Genomic DNA, 11130 nt, shown 5'->3' with positions numbered 1-11130 from the left:
GCATCACAAATATTTTTATTCTGTATTTGTTCAGATTACTGGGTACCTGTATGTTACATAAACCAACAACCGCCTCCCAGTGCCTTTTCATCGACTGTGAGGTATTCGAAAGGAGTGTATGGTGTTTTGCAATTCCAGACAAATATATCAAATATTTTTCTTGTTAGAGTTAACTTGTCATATTTCAGTCAGTCCTCTCTTGTTTACTTGTTGTCCAACAACAGATACCTGAAAAGGGAGTGGAATCTAGACAGTGACATGGTGAGCCTGAATATTCCTATTTCTGCGCCATCACTCTTCCATAGACCAGCTGTATTTAGATGCGTAGCCTTTATCATTCCTGCTATATACAATAAACCTATTGAAGCTTGACTTTCGCTTGCAGTCGTGGCGTTGCAGTCCCTGCCTCTGGAAAATTTACTTCTCTGGATCTCAATAAACACTTTCATGTTTTATACTATTGTGTCGATAATACAGTCAGTAAAAAAGTGCTTCCAAAGTTCAGTTGAAGTTTTCAGATGTTTTACAGTTGGCTTTAGATCAGGAAGAGGCGTTATTATATTTTCAGAACTCGTTCTAATATTTTTTGGAAGTACACGTTTATTCCATTTTATTCCATTTCGTTATGTGATTTTTTCCAACATACACCAGACCGTTTGTGATATTGTCAATATCGTCTTCTACATCAGATACTTTCTGTACTGTATCAGCTTGCTCTTCTACTTCATCTACACTTTCTTCACATTTATCATCAGTCACCTTCATGATCACTCTCTGTCAAGTCCTCAGCAAGCAACTTTCTAATTTTTGCAGACTCTCTTTCATAGGCATTCATTCTGCAAAAAAAAATATATAAATAAAGTAAATAACGAACATAAATCCAACAGAATAATGTAACTAATAGAAAGTAATACCAAAATAAAAGAGAATGCCTATAGTGGCTTAGCTTTTACTATTACCCCTAAAGCCAACACTGCAAATGAGTGTGTAAGTCCCCAGTTGTTGACCATTCCACCACCCATGCTCCAACCAAACGAAACAAAGGAGTAGTGCAGTACTACTGATTGTAGGAAGGTACATGGGTCATGTGACGCCTAGGTCCAACGAGATTACAAGGAAGAAACAAATTCGTCCATGTGGACTGGTCAGTGTGCTCCTGACTACTGCAGAGCTAAGGTATAACGATGAATACACGGATCTTCAAGATTAATTAACAGAAGGAAATACGAAATCTTGTGGCGCAATGAATGAAGTGATACAGGCCACAACAAACGCTATAGTGAGTAGAGTACTAACCACAGTTGTCATAGATGCAGGTACAGGAATATGTGCTGTATCAGACAATTTGTGTAAAAGGATGAGGGAACTAGGCCCTGTTCCATATTTCTCTGTCCAGAACTGCAAATACTGCAGTTGACGTTAAGTCACATGAGGTTAAGCTGCAGATTTTTGTGACAATTTTGCTGTATAATGGAGCGATAGAATGCATGTTCCTAATATCTGGTCATTTAGTTACTGATTGCCTGATAGGTGTAGCTTTTCAGGGAGAGTAAGGCACAATAATTGATTTTTCCTCCAGAAAATGTTTCTTGACGCTCAGTGATTTCAGGATTGAAGTAATTCTAGACATGGCAAATACTGCCCAAGCTATCTTACACAATTCTTAGGCAATGATGAAAGTCTTAATGTTATCCATATTGTAGCAAAAGATGAAATATCTAATTTTAAATAACCTTTTCAGTCGATAGAGTGAAAGATAAGTTATATCATTTACTACTACAATATTCATAGCTATTGAAACGAAAACCAGGTGTTATTAAAATCTATGCTTACCATACGGAATTTTTCTCCCATGATGTATTTTGCCACAACACATATGAGTATACGACCTCCTGGTCAAAGCTAGCAACAGTGACAGATGAGATCAAGCGAATGCTAGAATGGAAGATAGTTAAACCCTCTATATCACCATACTGTAATCCAGTATTAACGGTAACCAAGCCCAATGGAAATATTCGTCTTGTGTTAGATACACGAGCCATAAACAAAATAATTTTACCTGAAAGCACAAGACCTGAGAATGGTGATGAGAGGTTATAAAAATTCCATAGGGTCAAATACCTTACAAGTATTGATTTAAAAAGTTCATATTGGCAGGCTAGAAACCAGAATCTAGAAAGTATACTCCTTTATATTTGGCAGTAGAAATGATCAGTTTTGGATGCTATCTTTCGGACTTAAGATTAGGTGTGGAATGTTCATCACTGCTTTAGACACAGTACTAGGTCCATGACTGTTAGAAGGTACAATGCTGTATGTTGATAACATTTCATAGCACAATAGCATTTGTATCGACATTCAAAAACCCCAATTACTACATGTATGGAAAAAACATAGAGGTATGTATTGACCACTAAGCTTTGAATTTTTTTCGTGTCGATTACAGTTGACTTGTTGGGCATCGGATTTATAAGAATATTAATCTGAAGTAATTCATACAACAGGAAAACAAAACACTGTAAATGAGCCAATATCTAGACTGCCAATAGGTCTAACAAAAAATGCAGATATACTAGGACAAGTAACAGACTTTCGCATGTTACTCATGAAAGATAAACATTACAGACAATATTAAATTGACATGAGCAGAAACATGAAAGAACTACAGGAAGTAGATTCACATTGGCACAAGATGAGAACACAGTTAAAACAGAAACACAAAGACAATTGGAAACAATATTACACATTACACAGTGATGTTTTGTTATGTAGATACAGACGCTTCATGTGTATGCATTCCATTTGAAAGTGTAGATACACTTATTTAGTATACCCATCAGGTGTGAGGATGTTACGGTTCCACAAAGTGTGTAAGGAAACTTAATCTATTTTGCTACTTTTCCAATACACAACGAAAAATATATCGATTAGTAAGCAATTGCGACATCTTTCAGAAAGCAGACTCCATCAACAAAACTAGTAAGACTGAACTGCACTCTAGTTTGCCTAGTAAAACATTGAAATAAAGCCGTTTATATTGTTAGTCAATATTCGACCACCTGTGGAGGTATGAAATACGTTATTCCTGTGTTATGGCATTTCTTCCAATTCTGTAAAGCTACGTGCTGGAAAGTACGCTAGAGCTGCACTAATAATCAAAAGAATGTCATGTGGTTATATTCCCCCAGTAGAAAAACCCAAGTCACTGCTTACACACACTGGCAGTATACGGAGACAATTTCTGCAAGATAATGGTATACAAGAGATTTAATATCATGCTGCAACCCGCAACCAAATACCTGCAAATCTGTGTCTCATGAACTGAAAAGCTTCATATGCACTTATACCTATAACAAACACACATGCTAGATGCAGTATCTTCATTTTTTGAGCAGGTATTAATTCATCTTCCTATTTATGGCACACATTACACCCCTGCAAACCTGATTTTGAATCTCAGGGAAAGCACTGAGTGGGTAGACCCTCTTCCAAAATTTCTGCGACAAGAAGAATACGAAGAAAAGGTACGATCTGTGTTAATAGCATTCACTTGTCAGGCACATCTTATAAAATTGCAGTTTCACATAAACACACAAAATTATGAAGTAGGGAATTGTGTTTTAATCAAAACTCATCGGAAATCTTCACAGCTCAAATGGAAAAAAACCGCAGGTGGACACTAATGTGTTGCAAAGTCAAGTTTTTTCACTTTTATTAGTATAAGACTGTTTCCTCTGTGTGCGAAGGTGTATCACAGACTTACACATTGCTCACATTGCTGAGTGCTTCATATGCTTATCGCCTTTTAATACTATGAACATACTTTGAAAAAGGCAAAGGATGGTGATGAACTGATAAAAAGCAGAGCAAATAGTAAGATACCAGAGAATGATGTCCTTCCAAGAAATGGAAGTATTTCTACAGATATGTCGCATTATGTGTCATACATCAACTAAAAATAACACAATCACATGCATGTACTTGAAGTACTGTACGATACACAAAGTAAAACTCAGTAGGACACTTACACAAAACTCAGCGAAGAACATGTTCGGTAGTGTACTGCTGATAAGAAACTTGTAATTACAGTTCTTTTCCTCTGCCATTTTTAATGAACATTTGTTCATTCTGTAATTGAAGCATTTTAAACTGTAGGTATTTTGCTTTTTGTACTCTTGTATTTTAGGTAGTGGTGTTTTAGTGACTTTACTCCAACCTAGCTATTGTGTATTTGTAACTACCTGAACTACTAATTGTAAGATATGTGAATGTTAAACCCAGATTCTAAAGCATGTTTTAAAAAAATCTAAAAATATTTTAGGAGAACTTCATAACCACATGTGACTAGTTATCAGAATAACATTAGCAGATAAAATGGGTTGGACAGAAATATCTGTAATTTTAAAAGCCTACAGTAGGTAACAGATTATATATGGAGGTACTTAGAGCTTTTTTTACAGTGAAAAATAATCTAGTGGTGGGACTGTGATAAACAGTGACGAGTCATGTGTTGGAGTAAAGCATGAGTGTATCATGTCTAAAGCTGATCGCTGGTGGGGCCTTAAATGCATATAAGGACCAGTGAACGACATTCCTGCCACATATAAGATGTACACTTACCTCAGGAACGAAATGAAGACGCTCCCTTCAAGAGGATTCCTAATGCATAGGAACTCAAAATGCATCTCCAACACCAGTCCCTGCAGAGAACACTCCACATCATGTAAACACAGTGTGGTGCATCCGACTGTCATGTCTGAACTAAGCCACCACATGCCAGCAGCAAAATGTAATTTCGCCGGACTTGTATGCAGTGCACATTATTGACCATTTAAATGTACACTTTAAGATACTTACAAGAAAACAAAACTTATGGACATGTAATATTCTTGTTAACTCAACAACTTTTAACCTTTGTAGATAAGAAATGTGTAAACCAAACCGAGACTGAACTTTCAGTTTTGTCTGAATTTGCATAAAGTCATGTGGTTCCTATGGTATGAACAATGTCCATGTCCTTCCCGTTGACAGAATATGACAAAAAGATTAATAATTGTATATTATAACCTTATGTTGTAAACTATTGTAGAGAACTGAATCTAAAATTTTTATATGATGTGTATGTATTTTTCTATATATTTTAATTCTCTATGCACTTAGAACTGCTTCCCTTTAAAAGGCTTAAACCAGTGTACAAATGTTTCACGGATCACAGAGCCTTGGCACTGCTACATGCATATGAGCAGACACTGGGGTGAGAACCAGGTAGACAACACTGTGTCTGTACATTGCAAATGTTCCCACATGATCAAATCAACCAGCCTGGAGCCTCCTGCTGATGTCACACAAGCATGTCTAATGCAACAACTGGCTTCTGACATTACAATTTGCGTCTGATGTAACTACTCCAATGGACTCACACACCACTTTGCATCGCATGAGCAGCCGAGAAGTGTTTGCAATCGATGCTCACACCCAGAACTTCGTGTCATTTATATGTCATGTGATACTTGTAAAAGACGAATTCGTGCCAAGGACTACACAATGATCGAAAAAATTCGCTTAGTGAAACTCTATTTTTATTGAACAAGGAAAAAGACATATTAACTTTTCTTCCCAATGTGGAAAGGATGACTCACTTCTCACAACAAAACAGTGAATCATACTGTAGTCATCGACGGGGGATTGTGATATCTCTTTCTAACAGACACATGCAAAAAGAAAAAAAAATTGTGTAAAGAGCCTATGTTTATATTTGCCTTATCTCAGCAATAAAAGCAGTCACAGCTTTCGAATTCTTTAGAGAGTGACTAGGAAAAGCCTGACTATTAGTATCTGTCTTTCTGTTCTGAGATTCCGAAATGTAACAATGTGGACTGTAACTGTAGTAATTTCACAAATACTAACTTATTTTGAGTTACTTAAATGCTCTTTTACTATCAGTTAACCAGTCTACATGAATATTTCACAATTCGTTGTATTATGAGTTTTACTTTCACTATTTATAGCAGGGAAGACACAACACTTCGATACTTTTGCGCTGGTCCTGGCCTGTCTGCTTACCTACGTGTCATATTTTCCCAAGGTACTATTCACTCAGAGGTGTATGTTCATTGCTTCTCTTATCTCTGAATTTGAATCTCTCCACTTGCGTCTTTATTTAAACAAACATCGGGGGAGGGAAAGGACCGCTATTCCAAACCCCTGACTTGTCCCTCTAACTTAAAGTCCAAACTGAATGCTGTATTGTAGGAACATTTGCGTCTTTATTTAAACAAATGCCTTCTCAAGAAGAAGTCCCTATTCTTTGGCCACAATGTTCATGATCACCAGACTAGTTGAGAATTTCACCACCAACCTACCTGCGGTACCCGCACTAGAACCAACTCGCCCTGAAATCTCGCCAACATGCACTGATGACAACTCCATTTAGTGAGAAATCACGTTCATAACACCTGTTCTATAACGTAATGCGGAATGGAGTATACAAGTTCCGATTCCTAACGCCAGTGTGCTGTTGTGATTGTACTGTAGCCACAGCCTGCATGACTCGAGTTAAAATGACAGGAAACATGGAAAATGCTGGAACCACTCTTGTACTTTAGGCCAAATGACAGGGAGTCGACATTCACCTAAGCTGAAAACAACTGATAACCCACACACACATTCTGCATGGAAATTGGACAATCTAGAGATACACATTCTGCATGGAAATGGGACAATCTAGAGATGCACATTCGCCCTCCTGGCAGTGGACGCTTGTCCAGTGCGTCTGAAGGCAAAGAAGTATAGGTTGAGACACCATGCTTGTAAAATTACCACAAAAATGTGTGGGGAATGGATAGCTGCTATTTACTGACAGTAACATAACCAGCTACCATAGAGCTGTCAAACTCGAACTTATATGCTCTAGAATGAAACGGGCATATTCTTATTTACAAGTCGAATCGTACCTACCAAAAACATAGGAAATCAATGTGATGGGAAAGTATGATATTCTCTATCAGAATAGTTGTCAATACTAATATTTGTACACGACATATCAATAGGAAAGCTGTATCACCTTCACAACAGAGTGCAGCGCCAACTGACGGCAGATGACTGTAGCATTGCCAACGACACATCACAGAATGTTCCCTCCATCTCGCGAACGGAGTGTAAGCGCTATACCTCGAGATCCAGTTGTCTAGCTCGAAATCAAGGGAGAAAATGGAGAGCCTTCGCAAAAAGACTACAGTTGAACTAATCACACAACTCGCCGCCGAGCGAGGAGGCCCTGACTGGGACGTGGACAGCTCTCTACTCACGCCACACACCAGCCACAGTGGGAAGTGGTGACAGTACAGAACATCCCCCCCTCCCCCCCTCCCCACTTGACATCGATGTACAGAACAGCGCCCCACTTAATATCAGTTAGGAAGACATCAAAACAGATTTGGAAGCATCGATTATTGTGCCGAAATCAACGAATCTTGGGTTGAGTTCGATGAATATCTTACAAAATTATCAGTTTTCCACGTAAATCGGAGATTTCCCACGTAAAATGCTTAACATTAGAAGCATGTTCAGGATTTCTTAAGGGTGACAGGTGATACATAAGGAAAGTCATTGAATTTTAACGTGAGCTTTGCAGTGAAACTAACGAATAACGTACCAAAATCAACAAAATTTCCATTTCAATAAATTGTAACCTTCTTTTCAAATGTAGTCTTGTGCTTTTATAATTAATATTATACCGACAACACTCAATTTTCCTGTGTTGGTCCATCTCTTTTCCCACCCAGTACAGTGTCACGATTCTGTGTTACATGAATTAGACAAGTTCTTGATATGTCGAAAGAGATAGAATACATGCCGTTGTTATTGTGTATCCAGAAAGGGCATAGACCGTTTTACAACATTCCGAAACTGGGCGGCAGACTAGCCATACAGATCTTTGGTTGCACGCATTAATTCAATGACATTTCGCTCTCTTTTATTCTGCCAAACAGGTGTAATTCTGACATCTGGTAGTAATATCCATTGAATTATCGCGTTAAAGTCGTTAAAGTGTTCGCATTTCTGCCATAGACCTGAAACCAACACAATTTGGCATCTGGACGTTTCACACATATTTCTAACGAGCAGTGCAATTTTGAACTGGTAGGCAATTTTTTTCCTCTCTCTCTTGAGAATCAGACATACGCACACAATGTAGGAGCGCGAGCACAGGCAATGCAAACGAGCTGATGTTGGTTTAACGCCATCCAACAATCCTTAAACACTCATCCAGCTAGCAGGTCTCACACATTATGGACGCAAACTTTAAGAGGATAAAATTACAATCTTGGACAGCAAATACAACATTGATTCTGTTTGTCACAAGCTATTTATAGGTTTCCAGAAATATGTAACGTCACCTTCTTACGAAGTTCACCTCCGATTACGATTTGGAAATTATGGTATATTCAAATCTTTCCTATAATATGATCATCAGTGACGTTAAGTATATGTAACGAAACAGCAATATCATTCGAGAGTAATAGTTCATTACCTCCATATCACTTTTCATCACAAAAAACAGCCGCCATTGACAGACACCAGACCACAGTGCACCCGGTATTCAACCAAGCAGAAGTCGGGAACTTTATGTTTCAACTCATACTTGACAACATAACCCGAGAGCAGCTAAGGTATGTCCACCACAGATTGTGTCTCCCCATAGTGATCCATATTGCAGAGTACAGGTCGCACAGGTTCACCAAACTTGATCACTGAAAGTTACTTGATGGAGGCACCTATTAGTTCCCCTATTGCTCCATATACAATTGGATCAGCAACAAAGATCGACTAGCAGCGATATAAGACATTCTTCACAATGTGTTGTATATGGGTTTTCAGAGTATACTTATTAGTTTTCTAAGGTTTGAGGCTTCACAGGAGCAGCACCAAAGTCTCTAACTCCACATGCACTGGAAACTATACATCACACCTCTCGTTTCTGATGAAATCTTGGGGTGCTTTACAGGAAAATGTACTACAATAGTTCACACCGATGTGAGGGTCAGTTTGGCTCTGTTGGTATACCACCATACTAACAGCTTAGTAGTAGTAGTAATAGTAATACATTCAATGAATTCGAACAGTAAATCCCATGAAAATTCAGAGTGCAATAGGTTCCCATCTAACTGTGCAATTTTCAACCAAGTTTACCATAATGACTCACAAACTTTTTTGATGGGTACCAGTGTAACATTTAAACTAAGGCCAGCTTTCGCTGTAGGCACATGTTGATGTGATGGAAATTTCATATTTAACACCACACACACCAGAAACCACATATCACATCTCTCATTTCTGGTGAACTGTAAGAGTGCTTGTACAGGAAAATATGCTAGAAATGTTCCTACAGACATGTGGGTCACTTTAGCTCAGTTGGCATAGTAACATACTGATGGTTGTAATAGTAACAATCATAGTAGATTCAGTATATTCAAACAGTAAGTCTGATGGAAACTTCAGATTGCAATAGGTTCCCAACTGGCTGTAGGATACTCATTTAGCTGTACTGCAGCAATCCACAAACACTTTTGCTGGATCATCCCATTCAAAATTGTGTACAGATACAGCACTATACTCTACCATCTGGCTAACACACTGTACCATCACATCTGAAAATGTTCTTAAATACTCCAGAACTAAACAAAAGTAAGATAGCATGTGTCGACTCCAAGACTGATTTTTTGAAACAGTGAAACAACAGAGATGAACTACATTACATGACAAATAGTTTCAGCCTAATTCCCACTGCAAATACACCATGAAGAGTGTCTTTAAGCAATGAAGCTACCCTAGAACAAATATTTATCCAAGAAACCTACTACCCATATAACATCGAAGTACTAAATATGGATTACAGCGATCATGGGGCGCTGTTGTTAACACTGGAGTTATTTTCAGCAGCAAAGCCACGTGTCAAAATGTGTGAATGCAGAGACTTAAGTGAATGTAACATTGCACACCTCTGCTATTTCCTAACCTGAGGAACAATGAGACAGATACAAATGAAATGTTCAATAACTTTCATGGTACATATAAGAATTATTTTGACAAAGCCTTTCCAGTAAACAAATGTAAATCAAAACAATCTGGGGATAAAATATGGGTTTCAACTGGCATAAAAACCTACAGTAGAATGAAAAGATTCTTACACTTATATGAAAAATATAATCCTGTGTCATTATCTCTATACTCATAAATGATCTCATGCACAGGATTAACAGCAATCTGTGGCTTTTTGCTAATGATGCTGTGTTGTATGGGAAAGCGTAATTGTTGAGTGACTGTGAGATAATAGAAAATCTCTAGTTGGTGTGATGAATGGTAGTTTTCTCTAAATGTAGAAAAATGTAAATTAATGCAGATGAGTAGGGAAAACAAACCCATAGTGTTCATATATGCCATTAGTATTATGATGCTTTGCATAGTCACGTCGATTAAAAATCTAGACATAACTTTACAAAGTGATATGAAATTAAACATAATTTAGTAAATTTAGTTGATACCAAAATGTTTGTACCAGTGAATCATCGAGGTTTCAGAAAGCACAGCTCATGTGAAACTCAGCTTGCACTTTTCTCATGATATACTGTGTGAACTATGGATGAAGGGTAACAGGCAGATTCTGTATTTCTAGAGTCCTGAAAACCTTTTGACACAGTCCTAGTAGCAGGGCTATGGCAGTCTGAGGTCATTATGTTAGTGTGGCTTGCCTACATCAGGGGCAAACATACATTTATGGTCAAACCTATTGCTCTGATCCATGTCAGCCTTTAACCTGTTGTTCTCTTTCGATTGACATGTCCATTATCTATTGTCTTTCAGCACTTTTGATATCAAATTAATATTAAATTAATTAAATTGTGACAGCTGATTGATTTGTGACCCCTCCACGTCCCCTGAACGTATTGTTCTGCTAAGTGGTTTGTGAACCCTTGCAGACGATCCATCCTTCTGAGAAACCACCAGACCCTTCCCCTTAACCTTCTTCTTCCCCCACCCCTTCCCCTCACCCTCGCCAATACAAGCACACTTTCAGGCCTGAGTTATTCGAATAGCCAACTACCACTATATCAATTTGATGACTTATTA

This window comes from Schistocerca cancellata, chromosome 1 (genome assembly GCF_023864275.1).
Source record: "Schistocerca cancellata isolate TAMUIC-IGC-003103 chromosome 1, iqSchCanc2.1, whole genome shotgun sequence".
NCBI classification, from domain to species: domain Eukaryota; kingdom Metazoa; phylum Arthropoda; class Insecta; order Orthoptera; family Acrididae; genus Schistocerca; species Schistocerca cancellata.
The sequence above is the reverse complement of the archived record's forward strand: the minus strand, read 5'-3'. Positions refer to the sequence as shown.